The sequence below is a fragment of the Lactuca saligna genome, chromosome 8 (assembly GCF_052625555.1).
Source record: "Lactuca saligna cultivar CGN05327 chromosome 8, ASM5262555v1, whole genome shotgun sequence".
In the NCBI taxonomy this organism is placed as follows: domain Eukaryota; kingdom Viridiplantae; phylum Streptophyta; class Magnoliopsida; order Asterales; family Asteraceae; genus Lactuca; species Lactuca saligna.
This window is the reverse complement of record NC_136424.1, coordinates 275,366,634-275,386,012: the sequence shown is the minus strand read 5'-3', so window position 1 is coordinate 275,386,012 and position 19,379 is coordinate 275,366,634.

Here is a 19,379-nt window from a genome sequence, read left to right as displayed (position 1 = left end):
CTTATGGAGTTTATGGCCTAAGCTTCTCTTGGGCCGTAAACTCACTTTGATTTGTGTCATTTGATGTGTTTAAGACCTTATTCTACTTGGGGAATTAGCCTAGATAAAAGCCTTTAAGTGTTATAGTCCTTAAATCACCATTTAGGGTTTGAATTTGGAGTTTACGGCCTATGATAATCTAGGGTCGTACCCAAACTTGGGTGGATTTTGGTTGTTTTCTTGTCCCTAACATGTATACATATGAGTCTAAGGTTTTATCATAACGCAAGGGCCGGTTTTGGCTTCGTTTAGGGAGTTTACCGCCCAAGAACACCTTGGGGTGTAAACTCCTAGATATCATGATTTAGCCTTCTAAATCATGTTATAAACACATATAAAGCTTTCTAACATTACTATAAAGAGTTACTCACGTTTTGGTATAAAAACCCGATGATCCGTCAGAGAGAAAATGGCTTTTCTCTAGTTGGAAATGTGAATAATGAATAAATTTGGTTCAGAAAACTATTTATAGTCCTGAAATATTTTGGCAGAAAATATTTTTATTCCTGGAATGAACTCTAATGTCCTAGAGTGATGGAATAACAGTGTTGCACACAACCCTAGTGCACCCACTCTCCTGATATTTCCTGAAGTGAAAACCCTGATTTACTCAAACTTACGCAAAAAGTCCGAAAATCAACTTTGACTGCTATAACTTCTATTGAAGTGATATTGTTTGTACAGAATGGAAATTTCGGGTTGTCACAAGTTCCATAAGCATACAATAGACTAGATAAGGCTCGGAACGAGGCCAATATCATTTTATGAATTTCGTCACCCTTGGACCTTTTGGTCCGACTGTAGCTAGCAGCTAGGTGTGGGGTTTTCAATCCCGTATAGATCTATACACTCAAGTCACGTTCTACCTCCAAAAGATTCTGGTTACGGGTGTAGTCCTACACTCTCGTAACTAGGGGGAGTGTTATAAGGACGTGTCTCCAATCTTAAGATTAATGAACTAAATGATAATGAAATGGGAAATTCTGTTTTATTAGTCATTCACTCTCGTATCTAGGGGGAGTGTCATCAAGAACGGGTCTAAAGTTGTAAGTTTTAATGTTATTAGTCCTTCACTCTCGTATCTAGGGGGAGTGTTATCAAGGACAGTTCTAATATTCTAAGTTTAATGTTATTAGTCCTTCACTCTCGTATCTAGGGGGAGTGTTATCAAGGACGTTTTTATAGTTCTAAAGCTCATGCTTTTAATAGTAATGATGTGGAAAGTCATTTGTGAAATGTTAAATATAACATTTTATAATGAGTTTTCACAAACAGTTTGCAAACTAACTCTGCAAGTTAAACGGTTGGTTAATACAGTTTTCAGTGTTAAAAGCATACGGAATATGAAACATTTCAAATAAAATAATAAGTTTGAGTACAAGTTATTCCTATACTTTTTCTTGTATTCCTCCCTGAAAACATTGAAAACACAGAAAAAGGTGTAGGGGTATGAACTTACCAGACGAGAAATTTGTCGGTTAGGATGCTAAGTGTCAGTTCGGGCCTTGAATACACGCAAGGTTCATATGTAATATGAATAGATACATAAAAGTATCTAATTAGACTTTGAACTACCAATTTAAGTAAGAATATACACTCCGACGCGCAAAACACTTCAATTCAAGTGTTAGGAGTGATCCGGGTAGCATCTAAGTATGTGTAGCGCCTAAATAAGGAGTTTACTCTTCAAGAGTAAGCCCTTAGGGGTGTTTACGGTCCAATGACCATATCCCCATGAGATTACGGCTGTAAAATCATGGGTGGTGTGTTCTTGGATGTATAAAGGTCTTACAATGCACAAGGAAAGGTTCTAGGGTTGATTCAAGGGCTATAGAAGTGATCGGGACTTGAAATGACCTTGGAAAAGGCGTATACGGTTCTTGAAGGACACTTGGGGAGTGTACTACCTTAAACACATGAGTTTACGGCCATAAACTCATGTTTTTCCATGAATCGTGCGTTTTGGTGGTTGTAGGTTCAGCATACAAAGTTCTAGACACAAATCTAAGCCATACAAGGTGTTAAGGGCACTTGAACACGCCATTGAAGGTGTTTACGTTTTTGGGAGACCTTCCCAAACTATAAACTCGTGTTTAGTTCATTTGTGTATGTTTTGGTGCATCTCATGAAGTAATATAAGGTTCTAGGCACTCATGGAAGCCTTTGGAGGTGTTTAAGGGTCAATTTAACACCTTAAAAGGTGTTTAAGGTCCATGAAGGTGTGTTTATGGTCCTTGAAGATGTGTTTATGGTCCAAGAATGTTCTTGGGCCGTAAACTCATGTTTATTACCCAAATAACATGATTTTGACGCTCAAATCTAATACATGCAAGTCCTTAAGCCATATTTAAGCACTAGAAGGGACTTGGAAGGGTTTTGGGGCTTCAAAACCCTTTTTAAAGGAGTTTACAGTTTTGGGAGGGTTCCCAAACCATAAACACATGTTCTTGATGCATTTGGATGGTTTAAACACGAATTGGTATGATAAACAAGCTTAGTAACAAGCTAGGATAGATTACTTACCAATTCGAAGCTTAAAAGGGGTATTTTTGGATCAAACCCGAGTTTTAGAGAGAGAGTAGTGAGAGAAAGTGTTTTAAGAGAGTGAAAAAGCTTCAAAATCTGGTCACTCAATCCCTTATATAGGGGTTGAGTTTATGGCCCGGAGGAAATCTACCCGATACCGACATTAAACGAGGCTTATGGTCGTATCAGATTTGGTTTTCGTAACCCGACGTTAAAACTAAAAATTTTCCAAATAATAATTTGGGGCATTTTCACATGTTTTTATTGCGTTCTGGCATTTATCATGTCAAAATAAAAATTCATAATTAAATTAATTTCAACCAAAAGTTAATTAAAAAATTGGAATATGAACGATTTTCTTAACGGGAACGGTTTATAGCGACGGAATAATTTACGGGTTGTCACATTATCCCCCCGTTAGAGGGAATTTCGTTCAGAAATTTAGAATTAAGATACAAATCATAGAATTAGAAAGAGATGTGGATATTTCTGTTTCATCGAGTCTTCGCGCTCCCAAGTGAACTCGGGTCCCCGCTTGGCATTCCAACAAACCTTCACTATCGGGATACGGCTTTGTTTCATACGTTTGATCTCTCGATCCATGATTTTGATTGGTTCTTCCACAAAGTTGAAGTTTTCATTGATCTCGATCTCGTCAAGAGGGATCACGAGGGTTTCATCGGATAGACACTTTTTAAGATTAGAAATGTGGAAGACAGGATGGATGTTGCTAAGTTCTTGAGGTAGTTGGAGTTTATAGACTACAGGACCGATCCTAGCGAGGATCTCGAAAGGTCCTATGTACCTCGGGTTAAGTTTTCTACGCTTTCCAAAGCGTATCATGCCTTTCCAGGGTGAGACCTTCAATAGGACACGGTCACCGGCCTTGAATTCTAAGGGTTTCCATCGTTTATCAGCGTAACTCTTCTGTCTGTCTCGTGAAGCTTTCAGTCGTTCTCGGATCTAGATGATTTTCTTGGTGGTTTCGCGGATGACTTCAGGACCTGTGAGAGCACTGTCGGGGACTCTACTCTTGGCTACCTGCGTGTCCCCTACCTCGGCCCAGCACAGAGGGGATCTGCACTTGCGACCATAGAGGGTTTCGAACGGGGCAGCCCTGATGCTGCTGTGGTAGCTGTTCTTATTCGAGAACTCGATCAAGGGTATATAAGTGTCCCACGACTTTCCGAAATCAAAGAAACATGGTCTCAACATGTCTTCTAGGGTCTGGATAGTTCTATCACTCTGTCCGTCTGTCTGAGGATGATAAGTTGTACTCATATCCAACATAGTTCCAAGAGCTTTCTGAAGGGACTGCCAAAACCTTGAGGTAAACCTGCTATCTCGATCAGAGATAATGGACACATGCACACCGTGCAATCAGACTATCTCTTCGATGTAGACTCGCGTAAGTCTTTCCATCTTGAACGATTCTTTGATCGGAAGGAAGTGAGCGGATTTTGTCAAACAATCGACAATTATCTAAATGGTATCGTACCCACTCGGAGATTTGGGTAACATAGTGATGAAATCCATGGTAATTATCTCCCATTTGCACTTAGGTATCTCGGGCTACTGGAGCAATCCCGAGGGTTTCTGGTACTCGACCTTTACTTTAGTGCAAGTCAGACACTTGCCCACAAAGGTAGCGATTTTGGCTTTCATTTTTGGCCACTAGTATTGTTTCTTGAGATCCAGGTACATCTTGTCCGAACCTGGGTGCACGGAGTATTTGGTCCAGATTCGATCCATGAAACAGTAGACTCCTTCACCTATGATCTTAAGTTTTGTATCCATTCCCCTCAAGGCTTCATTCAACACGTTCTCTGGTTTTAGGGCTTCCAACTGGGCTTCTCGGATTTGAGCGGATACGTGGGAATGGATGGTCATCGTTAATGTCTTCGCCTTGTTACTTGAGCTTTCCTTTCGGCTAAGGGCATCTGCTACCACATTGTCCTTGCCGGGATGGTAGTGGATTCTGCACTCATAGTCACTGAGAAGCTCTACCCATCGCCGCAGCCTCATGTTTATGTCCTTCTGATTCAAGATGTGTTGTAAGCTTTTATGGTCGGTGAAGATCGTTCACTTAGTTCAGTACATGTAATGTCTCTAAATCTTCAGTGCGAAGACCACTGCTCCTAACTCCAAGTCATGAGTCATATATTTAACTCCGTGTGCCTTCAACTCTCTCGAGGCATAAGCGATAACTTTTCCTCTCTACATAAGCACACAGCCTAAACCCTGAATGGATGCATCGCAATAAACAACGAAATCCTCTGTTCCTTTGGGCAAGGACAGAATAGGTGCGCTGCACAGGGCTTGCTTCAACGTTTGGAATGTTGTGTCTTTCTTCTCACTCCAACAAAAGGGTACACCTTTCTGTGTGTGAGTAGTTAGGGGTTTGCCGATTCTGGAAAATTTTTGAATGAATCTACAATAGTAGCCAGCGAGACCCAAAAATTGACGGATTTCTGTGGGTGTTTTCGGTGCCAACCAATTCTCTATCGCTTTGATTTTGGATGGGTCCACATGTATACCCTCCTCGCTTACCATGTGACCAAGGAAAGTTACCTTCCGAATCTAGAATTCGCATATGGAAAATTTTACGTACAGCTTCTCCGTTCTAAGTGTTTCCAACACTAACCTTAAGTGTTGTTTGTGATCCTCTTCGCTTCGGGAATAGACAAGTATTTCGTCAATGAACACGATGACGAACTTGTCCAGAAAAGGATAACACACCCGGTTCATCAGGTCCATGAACACAGCCGGTGCATTGGTTAGACCGAAGGGCATCACTACGCACTCGTAGTGACCATATCGAGTCCTGAATGCTGTCTTGGAAACATCATTCTCGTCAACTCAAAGTTGATGGTACCCTGATCTAAGGTCTATCTTCGAGAAGTAACTGGCTCCCAGAAGTTGATCGAAAAGGTCGTCTATTCGAGGAAGAGGATATCGGTTTTTGACGATCAATTTGTTCAACATGCGGTAGTCTATACACATCTGAAATGATCCATCTTTCTTCTTCACAAATAATATCGGGGCGCCCCAGGGTGAGGAACTCGGCCTAATGAACCCTTTGTTGAGCAGCTCATTGAGCTGATTGGATAACTCCTGCATTACTATTGGAGTTAAGCGATACGGAGACTTGGCTAAAGGATTAGCTCTAGGAATTAGGTCGATGCGAAACTCGCCTTGACGTTTGGGAGGAATTCCCAGGAGCTCTTTGGGACAGACATCAGGAAAGTTGCAGACTTTGGGGATGATCTCGAGGTCTTTAACTTCTTCTTTCTCGTTGATTACATGAGCTAGGAATGCATGACACTCCTTTCGCAGAAGCTTTTGAGCTTTGATGCAAGATATGATGCGAAGATTGGAACTAAGTTTATCCCTGTAGATCATGAGAGTCTGGCCAGATGGGAGATTGAGACGAATGGATTTTTCATAACAAAGGATATCAGCATGATTGGGACTTAACCAATCCATGCCAATGATAACATCAAAGATCTTTATGGAAACTGGCATTAGGTCAATGGGAAAAGAATGATCGTTTAGGGTAAGGGTACAACCTATGAATATATCATTAGCGTTCTCTTTCTCACCGTTAGCCATCTCGACGGTAATGTTTCGGTTAATGGTTGGGGATTATGCTTAAGGAGATGTTTGAATGAATGGCTAACAAAATTTCTTTCAGCACAAGAATCGAATAGGATACTAGCATAAGAGTTTTCGAGAAGGAAAATACCCGAGACAACGGTGGGATCGGCGACTGCCTCCTCTCGTCCCATAGCTAGGACTCTCCCGGTGTTGCCAGCTGTTGCTGCCTTGGGGCAGTTTCTCTTGAAATGCCCGACTTCACCACATCTATAGCAGGCTTGACCGACACCCGCTCCGGAAGATTGATTTGTTGATTGGGTTGGTGTTTTGCAGTTTTTTGCAGTGTGGCCCTTTTTGCCACAGTTTTTGCAAAGGACCTCCCGACATGGGCCGGAAGTGAGGTGATGATAGTTGCACTTGTTGCACATAGGGAGGGTACCAGCATACCTACTGCTAGGTGTTTGAGCTGTGGATCCGACGGTAGAAACAGCAGGGGTAGTAGCAGCATGGAGTGCCACAGTTTGCTACTTCTTTGAGGACTCCTACGAAGACTTACTCTTGTTCTTTTTCCAAAATTTCCTTTTCTCACCACTCCTCTTTGTCGGCTCAGGAGTGGTGGCTGCTTCTTCAAGGTTATCACTATGGTCAATCAGAGTTTGTGCTAGGCATTTGGCGCTGTCACAGGTGTCTGGCTTCGCAACCAAAACGTTACCCTTGGTTGGCTGAGTCAACCCCGATATGAATCTCTCAATCTTTTTACTCCCCGGGGTAACCACACCCGGGCACAAAACCGCCAAGTCATCAAATCTTGAAGTGTAAGCGGTGATATCGGAACCCTTCATCTTCAAGTTCCAGAGTTCGTGTTCCAGCTTCTGCATTTCGCCCCGAGGGAAGTACTCCGCAAGTGGAAGCTCCTTCATGATCTCCCATCCCATAGCATTGGCTACAGGTAGGGTTAAGGATTTGACTCGGCCGTTCCACCAACTAAGGGCTTTATCGGTGAAAGTACAGGTGGCAAACTTTACCTTGCCGGATTCTGAATAGGCATAGATTTCGAAGATAGATTCGATTTTCTAGAACCACCGAGTTAAGGTAATGATACCTCTAGTGCCATTGAAGGGTATGGGTTTTGCATTCGTAAAGTCTTTATAGGAACACTCCTTCTGGTGTCCCTGGCTACCTTCCTGGTTTTGAGGCTTAGTACCACCTCCTGGCCCGCCTGAACCACCGGGGTTCATTTGTGATATGGTAGCAGCCACAGTAGCATTAACAGCTGCTTGAAATATGGCGAGATCAAATGGAGGGGGAGGTGGTGGTGGAGGAGGATTGTTGTTCTTTGAGCTGGGTCTTTTCTTTGGAGGCATCTTGATCTAAAATAGCCATGAAATAGAGGATCATAAGTCCTCTGAATTGAATCAAGAGATATGGAACAAGAGATATCTCATTATAACAGATATAGAGCTCTATTAAGCGATAAAAAGGAAAGGGTTATCAAATCAGATAAACTATCGCTAAGGAAGGAGTGAGTAGCAACACTCAGAATGAATTTCTACATGTAATAAGCTTTGGCTAAAATACTCCCATAGTATTTTATGTTTCTCTACAACGATTAATCATTGTTTGGATATCAGGTAAGTTTTAGGCTTAATGCATACCATAGTCACTCCCAAGCACATGTTGGTCGTGTCTCGAATGAATATAGTTTATCAAGCTATATTGAACCTAGACACGACTACATAATTACCCAGGTTTAACCGCAGCGCACAACACCAAATTACTTATGTTTTTTTCTACTCGAGGTCACGGTATCTGACGTTTAGGTATTCTTGTATACTTTTGAAAAATACTTGTATTTTAAAGTATACTTTTATGTCACACCCCAAAACCAGGAACGACGGAAACGTTCTGGTGCGGAGGACGTCATGTACAATATCACAACAATGAGTAGTAGTAGTAAACAAGCAACAACGTCATCCATTGCATTAATAATATAATTTTTAATACAAGTGTTCTGACATGTTTAATAGACACTAAAGTATGAATCAAAATGAAAGATGAGTCTTGAACGAGCTCCCATCTTCTCTAAACCTTGCATCGGTACCTGTCTACTGTTGACCTAAGAATACAAGTTATTTAGAAAGAGAGTATCAGCTTTAAAGCTGGTGAGATCATAGGTATTTTAGTGTCATAATTTGTAATAATGTATTTGTAAGAATGTATTTGTAAGTATGAGTATGTAAAAGTTTTGAATAACCTAGAAAACCCTATGCTTCCTACTGGAAGTAGCCTTCTACCAAGGCATCTAGTATCTGATTGTGTCTCTTGTAAGAGTGTGTATTTTCCCAAATCTAACTATCATTAACCAAAAATATAGTATTTTACATTACCATGCATCGTGTGAATACTCACGAAGTGAACGTAATGGGGAAATAATAAAGTACTATAGTTTTATAATAAGTGACTACTGTTGTACTAACTACCTTAAACCAAACGAAATTTAAAGTAACATGTGATCGGCCTGTGTCCTGCTACCAACTTAATAGTAAAACAACGATGTAAGATGCCATAAGAAATGACATTTGGCACCTATAGACATGCAAGTCCCACTGTAGTGATCAGAAAGGTGTAGGATAGTCAATCCAGTGCAGATCTATATGCTAACTCATATGCTCCCCAATTAAGAAGATTCTGGATACAAAAACGATCATGGCAGGTAGTGTCATGACCCGTTTAATAGCTCACATAGTTGTATGTATTGTATATGTAATGTATACTAGTTGTATTGTATGTTCTCCCTCTGTCTAGCTTATATGTTCTCTCTGTATAGTATTGTAATGTATTTTGTGTACTAGTTGTATTGCGTGTTCTCTCTATCTAGCAAGTATTGTAATGTTCTATGTGTACTAGCTGTATTGTGTGTTCTCTCTATCTAGCAAGTATTGTAATGTTCTGTGTGTACTAGTTGTATTGTGTGTTCTCTCTATCTAGTAAGTATTGACTCATGCATGAACTGACTCTTTGTATGATTCATTGTTCTAGTATTAATATTAGTAAACCCCTAAACTACACCTATTGTAGCTTTCTATGTAACAACGCAAATTTTCAAACAAAATTTTCATTTAAAATAAAGTGATTTTATTCAACTAATATAATTATTCCAAGTTTCATATCAAAATACAATCATAAAATCCCCAAGATCTCAAAATAACAACACTGTGTACACATCACGCCGGCGCCTTCCCACGGTCCTCGTTAGTACCTGAAACACATACATAACAACTGTAAGCATAAATACTTAGTGAGTTCCCCAGTATACTACTTACACATATACGCCTTTCTAGGCCCTGACCTTCCGGTCTACAACATAACGCCTTCCGGCCCGTAACATAATCGCCTTCCGGCCCATAACATAATCACCTTCCGGCCCATAACATATTGCCTTCCGGCCCATAACATATTGCCTTCCGGCCCATAAACATACACAGCACATAATACATTTATCCTAACACATATAGCACATGTATCATATATCATATCCGACCTTTCGGTCACATAACATATTGCCTTCCGGCCCATATAAACATACATAGCACGCATAGCAATTACCTTTCCATTTATAGCACTTATAATACATATCATATCCGACCTTCCGGTCACATAGTCAAACCCTTCCGGGTACAGTATAGTGAGAAGACTCACCTCGTGGGTAATGAAAGCTAGCGACTCCTGAAATCACTCGCACTCGATCCGCCGAGCTACAGACTCCCTATAATATCATATATCCCTTATTAATACTTTTATCTTTCAAGACAACTGACCCTAAGAAATCACATGTAGGTCAACTCTGGTCAACGGTGAACGGTCAACGGTCAACTTGACCGGACTCGGCGAGTACTAAGGCGACTCGGCGAGTCTAGACGTCCTCACCAAATCCTGATGTTCCCTTTCTATTCGTCGAGTATCCCTCTTGACTCGACGAGTTCCTCGTGGAAGAATCGCGGGGCCACCCCGACTCCACTCGCCGAGTCTGAAGAACAGCTCGACGAGTCCCAGTTAATCTCCAAGCTACTCGCCGAGTCTGTTCATTGGACTCGGCGAGTCCATGCCATGCAGTCGATCAAACTGCTTCCTGAGATCAGTATTGTCCCGACCATTCATAGGTTTGGTCCTCCTAAGCTGGTACAACACGTAAGGCCTTCATTTAGGTGCTCATGCTACACCCCAAGGCCTATGATTTACATTTTGACCTAAGGCATAAGGATTCCAATCCAAAACCTCTCTTAATTCCCGAAATACACAGGCATGGGACATTCTGGACCTCTAAAGGTCCTAATACAGGATTATAATCGTTTGGGAAACAAGGATAACAATCAATCTAGCCACAAAAGGGTTCCATAAACCCTAAATCCATGCACACATCAACATAGCAGATTATAATCCGAATTGTTACCTGAATAATGCACTCTCTGTGTCCCCAATCCTCATAACTTGATTCACTTGCTGTTCCTTTAGCCAAACCCTTCTCTTCCTTGCACAATAACTTCTTCAAGATCACCAATGGCCTTCAATCCTTGCTCCAGATGCACACAACCGATTAGGGTTCTTCTCAGTAGGCTAAAGACGGACAATGACGGCCTATAAGTTCACTATATACGTTCCAAAACCAAACGGCTAGGGTTTCCGCTGAACAGCGCAGACTCGCCGAGTCCATAATGGACTCGTCGAGTCCAGTCACGAACCCGCGACCAAGTCTGTGGTCCTACTCGGCGAGTCTGGCTCCAACTCGCTGAGTCCCCTCCTAAAACACCCCAAAAACAATATTATGACAATACCTGAAATTCCAGGCTGTTACAACTCTCCCCCACTAGGACTAGACTTCGCCCTCGAAGTCTCACTCTGCAAATAACTTCGGATGTTGCTCCCGTATCTCACGCTCCGGCTCCCAAGTCATCTTCGATCCTTTCCGGTGTTGCCACCGAACCAACACTAGAGGTACCTCCTTGTTCCTCAGAACCTTGATCTTCCGATCCCTGATGGCTACTGGTCTCTCGGCGTAATTCAGGCTCGCATCCACCTGAATATCCTCTAATGGAACCACTGCCGATTCATCGACTATACACTTCCTCAACTGTGATACGTGAAAAGTATTGTGGATCTGTCCCAACTCTGCTGGCAACTCCAACCGATAAGCTACCCGGCCTACCCTTGCAATCACACGAAATGGGCCTATAAACCGGGGCCCCAACTTGCCCCTCTTCCTGAACCGGATCACTCCCTTCCAAGGAGAAACCTTCAGGAGAACAAAGTCGCCAACCTGAAATTCAAGCTCGGACCGGCGTCTGTCCGCATAACTCTTCTGTCGGCTCTGGGTGGTCAATAACCTCTGTCTAACCTACTGAATTTGCTCTGTCATCTGAAGTACGATCTCCGTACTGGCCATCACTCTCTGTCCCACCTCTCCCCAGCAAATGGGGGTCCGACACCTCCTACCATACAACAACTCAAAAGGTGGCAACCAATGCTCCAATGATGGCTGTTGTTGTAGGAAAACTCTGCCAAGGGTAAATGCGCATCCCAGCTACCCCCAAAGTCTAACACACACGCTCGAAGCATGTCCTCCAATGTCTGAATCGTCCGCTCGCTCTGACCGTCTGTCTGGGGATGGTATGCGGTACTAAAATGCAGTTTAGTACCCAACTCCTCATGGAATTTCTTCCAGAACCTGGAAGTGAAGTGTACATCACGGTCCGAAACAATCGAGATCGGCACTCCATGCCGAGATACTACTTCCCTCACGTATATCTCCGCCAACTTCTCCGCTGATGAACTCTTGCTGATGGCAAGGAAATGTGCACTCTTCGTCAACCTATCCACAATCACCCAAATTGCATCGACTCCCCTGGCAGTTCTCGGCAATTTGGTGATAAAATCCATAGTAATCTGTTCCCACTTCCACTCAGGAATCTCCAAAGGCTGCAACTTGCCATGCGGTCTCTGGTGCACGGCCTTAACCCTACGGCAGGTCAAACACCTCTCAACGAACCAGGCGACGTCTCTCTTCATACAAGGCCACCAGTATTCCTTCCTCAAGTCCAAATACATCTTTGTAGCACCGGGATGAATCGAGAATTTCGATCTGTGAGCCTCTTCCATCAAAGTAGCATGCGTACCGCCCACGAACGGTACCCAAATCCGACCCTGAAACGTCAGAAGTCCTCGTCCATCCTTAACGAACTTTGAGATTAACCCAATGACCCGCTCTTTCTTCAGCATCTCGGATCTCACAGCCTCGGCCTGCGCCCCACGAATAGCATCCAATACCGGAGTCATCACCATCAGTCTCAGACATACATCTCGCAATGGAGTGCTCTCCGCCCTGCGGCTCAATGCATCGGCTACCACATTAGCCTTGCCCGGGTGGTATAGAATTTCACAGTCATAATCCTTGACCACATCCAACCATCTCCTCTGACGCATATTTAGGTTGGGTTGATCCATCAAATACTTCAAACTCTTATGGTCTGTGTATATCGTACATCGAACCCCATACAGGTAGTGACGCCAAATCTTGAGAGCGAACACTACTTCCCCCAACTCTAGGTCATGTGTGGGATATATCGCCTTGTGAGGCTTTAGCTGCCTCGATGCATAAGCTATCACATGACGTCTCTGCATCAACACTGCACCCAGTCCCGAAATCGATGCATCGCAATATACGACAAAATCTTCCATCCCTTCCGGGAGAGCTAATACCGGGGCTTCGCACAATCTCTGGCGAAGTGTCTCGAAAGAAGTCTGTTGCTCGGGTCCCCAAGAGAATGCAACACCCTTCCGGGTCAATCTGGTGAGCGGTACTGCGATCTTGGAGAAGTCCCTAATAAACCTCCGATAGTACCCTGCCAACCCAAGGAAACTCCTGACCTCGGAAGGTGACTTCGGTACCTCCCAACTCATCACTGCCTCAACCTTGGCCGGATCGACCAATATCCCTGCCTAATTAACAACATGTCCAAGGAATTGGACCTCCCGCAACCAGAAGTCACATTTGGAGAATTTTGCATATAGCTTCTCCGACCTCAGTACCTCGAGGACCTCCCTCAAATGTCCCTCATGCTGCTCTCTAGATCGCGAATACACTAAGATGTCATCGATAAATACAATCACTGACCGATCCAACATCGGCCTGCATACCCTGTTCATGAGGTCCATGAACACCGCCGGGGCATTAGTGAGCCCGAAAGGCATCACCACAAACTCGTAATGCCCATATCGCGTTCTAAATGCTATCTTCTGGACATCCTCATCCCGCACTCTTACCTGATGGTACCCTGACCTCAGATCGATCTTGGAGAACCAAGATGCCCCTTGCAACTGATCGAATAAATCATCGATCCTCGGTAATGGATAGCGGTTCTTGACCGTCACTTTGTTCAACTCCCGGTAATCAATGCACATCCGGTGTGAACCATCCTTCTTCTTGACGAACAGGATCGGTGCTCCCCACGGCGAGCTGCTCGGCCGAATAAATCCCTTCCCCAGCAACTCCTGGAGTTGCGAGGACAACTCTTGCACCTCTGGAGGTGCGAGACGATAAGGCACCTTCGCAATAGGCGCAGCCCCCGGAATCAGGTCGATACCAAACTCTACTTGCCTCGCAGGAGGTACTCCCGGCAGCTCCTCGGGAAAAACATCTGGAAACTCGCGCACCACTGGAACCTCTTCCACTGACCTCGGTCTCTCGGAAGCCTCCCGCGTATCCATCACATACGCCACAAAACCCTTACATCCCGAACGCGTACCCTCGCCGTACACCGTAAGAACTCCCCCACTAGGGTCTCGTATAGTCACCAGCTGGCGCTCACAGTCGATGACAGCGCTGAATTGACTCAACCAGTCCATGCCCACGATGACACAGACATCACCCATCGCAATAGGAATTAGGTCAATCGGAAACTCAACCCCGAAAATCTCTAGTACGCACCCCCGAAGAACCTTCGTGACACAAATCACCTTCTCGGACGCTATAGAAACGCTCAGAGGCCGACTTAACGGCTCACGACTACTGCTGATATGCTGACTAAAAGCTAACGATACAAAGGACCTACTCGCACCTGAGTCAAACAACACTAGAGCAGGCATAGAGTTCACAAGAAAAGTACCTGCCACAACATCGGGCGCAGCGCGGACCTCCTCCGTAGTCAGCTGAAAGGCTCTCCCGCGAGCCCTCGGGGCCTCGACCTTCGCCGGTCGAGTCTCAGTAGTCCTGGTAGTAGGTGTAGATCCCTGACGAAGCTGCGGGCACTCGGCCTTCCGATGGCCTGTCTGGTTGCAATGAAAACAAACCATAAACCCCTTAGGACAATCCCTGGCAATGTGTCCTTCCTTGCCACACTTGTAGCAACCACCAGCTCGGCACGCCCCCTCATGACCCTTGCTGCACTTTCCGCAAGTGCGGCCCTTCGGACCTCCCGTCCTCAAATCAGCGGACTTGGTCCGCTTGGCTGCCGGCTGAGACTGAGCCGGCCGCCGGTCCACCTGCCGAGACTCGGCTTCCTCCCTGGCCTGGGTCTCCAACTCGATCTCGCGCTTCCTGGCATTCGCTTGAAGCTCAGTGAAAGTACGATAGGTGGAGTTTGACACAAATTCCCGGATATCCCTCCTCAAAACGCCTAAGTACCGGCTCATCCGTGACTACTCTGTAGACACCAGCTCGGGGCACAACATCGCCCTCTCGTGAAACTTCTGTGTGACCACCGCAACCGAATCAGTACCCTGCTTAAGGGTCAAGAACTCCTGAATCAATCGTTCCCTCTCCACTGGGGGAACGTACTCGTCCCTGAACATGTCAGTAAACCTCTCCCATGTCACTGCTGTAATCTCCGCCAGAGTGAAGTTCGCCGTCACGAACTTCCACCAATCCTTCGCTCCCAGACGGAGCTGGTTCAAAGCGAACCGTACCCTCAGGTGCTCCGGGCATGAGCAAGTGTAGAAGCACCCTTCAATGTCGGCGATCCACCTCATCGCAGCAATCGGATCCTGCATCCCATCGAACTCAGGGGGTTTCGTGTTGCTGAATTCTCGGAATAGCAACGAATCGCCCCCTTGCGGCCTGGCAGCGGCCACGGCTGCGGTAGCGGCAGCGGCTGCAGCCTCAGTCAATGCGGCGTACCGCTCTTCGAACGTCTCCATCAGAGTGGTCTTAATAGACCCAAACATCTCTGGGATCTCAGCCCGGATCGCTGTAGCTACCTCCTCCTAAATCATCTGACGAATATCCTCGTCGCTCACACTACTCGAACTCGCCCCGTGGCGTGTGGTAACCATGATGTCTCTGAAATACAACATAAAATTATCAGAGAATCCATCAAGTACAATTGTACTCGATAACGCAACCCTACTCAGTCTCCGATATCCAGGAATTCTTACTTGGGTCTTCCACCGACCCGGTGTCTTCGGTAGTACGGGCCCAATACTACCGACCACACCGTATCAGCATTCGTCCCAAATCTTCCTCCCCAAACCCCGAATAGTGAGTACTCTACTTTTGACATGCACTATCTACCTGCACGCTACCAAATATCTCATATCGGCAAACTCCCTAGACTAAGGCATCACAAATCAGGCCACTCTAGTCCTATCATGAATACCTAGTCTTCTAGCATGCATAACAATTCATAATTCATTGCATAACATAACATTGTAAGGTATTCTGGGGATCTTTACCGTTCGGGCGCTGACTGATCGTACACACTGCTTCTTTCTTGTTTACCACCTTACCATTTATAAAAGTTTATGCCTTTATTATTTTTAAAAGATTTTCCTCAAATCCTCGGTTTGAGTTCAGTTACACCCGAAGGTACACCCGAATCCCTCAAACCAAGGCTCTGATACCAATTGTAACAACGCAAATTTTCAAACAAAATTTTCATTTAAAATAAAGTGATTTTATTCAACTAATATAATTATTCCAAGTTTCATATCAAAATACAATCATAAAATCCCCAAGATCTCAAAATAACAACACTGTGTACACATCACGCCGGCGCCTTCCCACGGTCCTCGCTAGTACCTGAAACACATACATAACAACTGTAAGCATAAATGCTTAGTGAGTTCCCCAGTATACTACTTACACATATACGCCTTTCCAGGCCCTGACCTTCCGGTCTACAACACAACGCCTTCCGGCCCGTAACATAATCGCCTTCCGGCCCGTAACATAATCGCCTTTCGGCCCATAACATATTGCCTTCCGGCCCATAACATATTGCCTTCCGGCCCATAACATATTGCCTTCCGGCCCATAAACATACACAGCACATAATACATTTATCCTAACACATATAGCACATATATCATATATCATATCCGACCTTTCGGTCACATAACATATTGCCTTCCGGCCCATATAAACATACATAGCACGCATAGCAATTACCTTTCCATTTATAGCACTTATAATACATATCATATCCGACCTTCCGGTCACATAGTCAAACCCTTCCGGGTACAGTATAGTGAGAAGACTCACCTCGTGGGTAATGAAAGCTAGCGACTCCTGAAATCACTCGCACTCGATCCGCCGAGCTACAGACTCCCTATAATATCATATATCCCTTATTAATACTTTTATCTTTCAAGACAACTGACCCTAAGAAATCACATGTAGGTCAACTCTGGTCAACGGTCAACTTGACCGGACTCGGCGAGTACTAAGGCGACTCGGCGAGTCTAGACGTCCTCACCAAATCCTGATGTTCCATTTCTACTCGTTGAGTATCCCTCTTGACTCGACGAGTTCCTCGTGGAAGAATCGCGGGGCCACCCCGACTCCACTCGCTGAGTCTGAAGAACAGCTCGACGAGTCCCAGTTAATCTCCAAGCTAGTCGCCGAGTCTGTTCATTGGACTCGGCGAGTCCATGCCATGCAGTCGATCAAACTGCTTCCTGAGATCAGTATTGTCCCGACCATTCATAGGTTTGGTCCTCCTAAGCTGGTACAACACGTAAGGCCTTCATTTAGGTGCTCATGCTACACCCCAAGGCCTATGATTTACATTTTGACCTAAGGCATAAGGATTCCAATCCAAAACCTCTCTTAATTCCCGAAATACACAGGCATGGGACATTCTGGACCTCTAAAGGTCCTAATACAGGATTATAATCGTTTGGGAAACAAGGATAACAATCAATCTAGCCACAAAAGGGTTCCATAAACCCTAAATCCATGCACACATCAACATAGCTGATTATAATCCGAATTGTTACCTGAATAATGCACTCTCTGTGTCCCTAATCCTCAGAACTTGATTCCCTTGCTGTTCCTTTAGCCAAACCCTTCTCTTCCTTGCACAATAACTTCTTCAAGATCACCAATGGCCTTCAATCCTTGCTCCAGATGCACACAACCGATTAGGGTTCTTCTCGGTAGGCTAAAGACGGACAATGACGGCCTATAAGTTCATTATATACATTCCAAAACCAAACAGCTAGGGTTTCCGCTGAACAGCGCAGACTCGCCGAGTCCATAATGGACTCGTCGAGTCCAGTCGCGAACCCGCGACCAAGTCTGTGGTCCTACTCGGCGAGTCTGGCTCCAACTCGCCAAGTCCCCTCCTAAAACACCCCAAAAACAATATTATGACAATACCTGAAATTCCAGGCTGTTACATTCTAGTAATATAACTTGTACGTACGAACATGGAAGTATACCCTTTCTACCCAAGGGTATTGAATTGATTGGAAGAACCTTTATGACTATATATGTACACATGATATATAAGTAATAGTGAAACGACCTTCGGATGGTTACCCGATACCCCACCAGACCACATCCCAACGGGGAAAAGGAAATAAGGCAGGTTAGCCTTCCTAAGTCCTTCAAACATTACTTATATAACTATGCATATCTAGGCATGCAATTGAAAATATAAAAGTATAAAAGATGTTTTGTAAAACCTTTGAAAAGTTTTATAACTAGGAAAAGATGACTTGATGTCAGTTTGTAAAACAGTTTGAAAAAAGTTTATTTGATAAGAACAGTTTAAAGTATAATGAAACCTTTGTTTTGGAAACACAATCGTAACAGAGTTTTGAAGAGAAACATTCAGTATGTAATACAGTTTGATAAAGAATTGTAAAGTAGTAAAAATGTTTTGGAAAGCCATTTGAAGTAAACTGTTTGGTAAAACAACTAAAAGAGTAGTAAATCCTTTTGTATGCTACTAATAATCACATGTGATTAATATAATAACTAGCATGATTAAACTTGTATCCTGTGACAACCCTATATTTTTCCAAAGCAATGTAACACTCAAAAGTCTAATACAACGAAACTATTTGGAATCAACGGAATTAACCTCAAAAATAAAATTATCAGAATCTAAAGTTAGCATGCATCAAATGATAGATATCGTGCCAAGGTTTCCAAAAACATAAAGAACATTCAAAACCGAGTTATAATGAAAAGATTTCGACTACTCAAATGTTCACGACACACCCGGTAAGACATTATTAAACGTAAAATGAGAAATTTCAATAAAATGCATTTTAGCCTTAAGTATCTAAACAAAAGTCGTAGATTACGTTAAACGGTGAACATGCATAAAAGATCACCCAAATTGGACCTCGTATGAAGAAGTTACGAATTTTCAAAGTTTCCTAACGGTAGTAGAGAGCTAAAAACTCGAATTGAAGATCGAACGATATTTAGCTAACGCGACCTAAACGAGAGTTAAAGGTCTCCACATCAGGAGTAAAATGATAAAAAGACAAATGAAAACAGATGTCGGATAAAGAAACTATGAATTTTTAACGGACTTTAGTAGTCCCGGCCTATTAAAAATATAGTATAAAAAATAAAGTCAAAACTAGCCGACGGAGTCTAAATGAAAGTTGTAGAGCATAGTCTCACCTACGCGTGGATATAAAGAACGCGAAAAACGGAGACCGTACGCAAACGTTACGGAATTTAGAAGATTGAAGTTGGGATTATGCCCAGCGTACTCAGGTGCAGGGTCGAGTCCCATCGGCTGCAAGCTCTACGCCTAGCTAGACCTGAGTCGTAAGCCATGAAAAGACTTCAAAAGGAACTTATAATAAGTGAGTTCATACACCTATTGAGGTGCAGGTTCAAGTCCCATCGGAATACAAGTGTAGCTTTTATGGCTTACGCCCACCGTGATCAGCAACCAACAGCTGAGATGTGGCCACGTTAC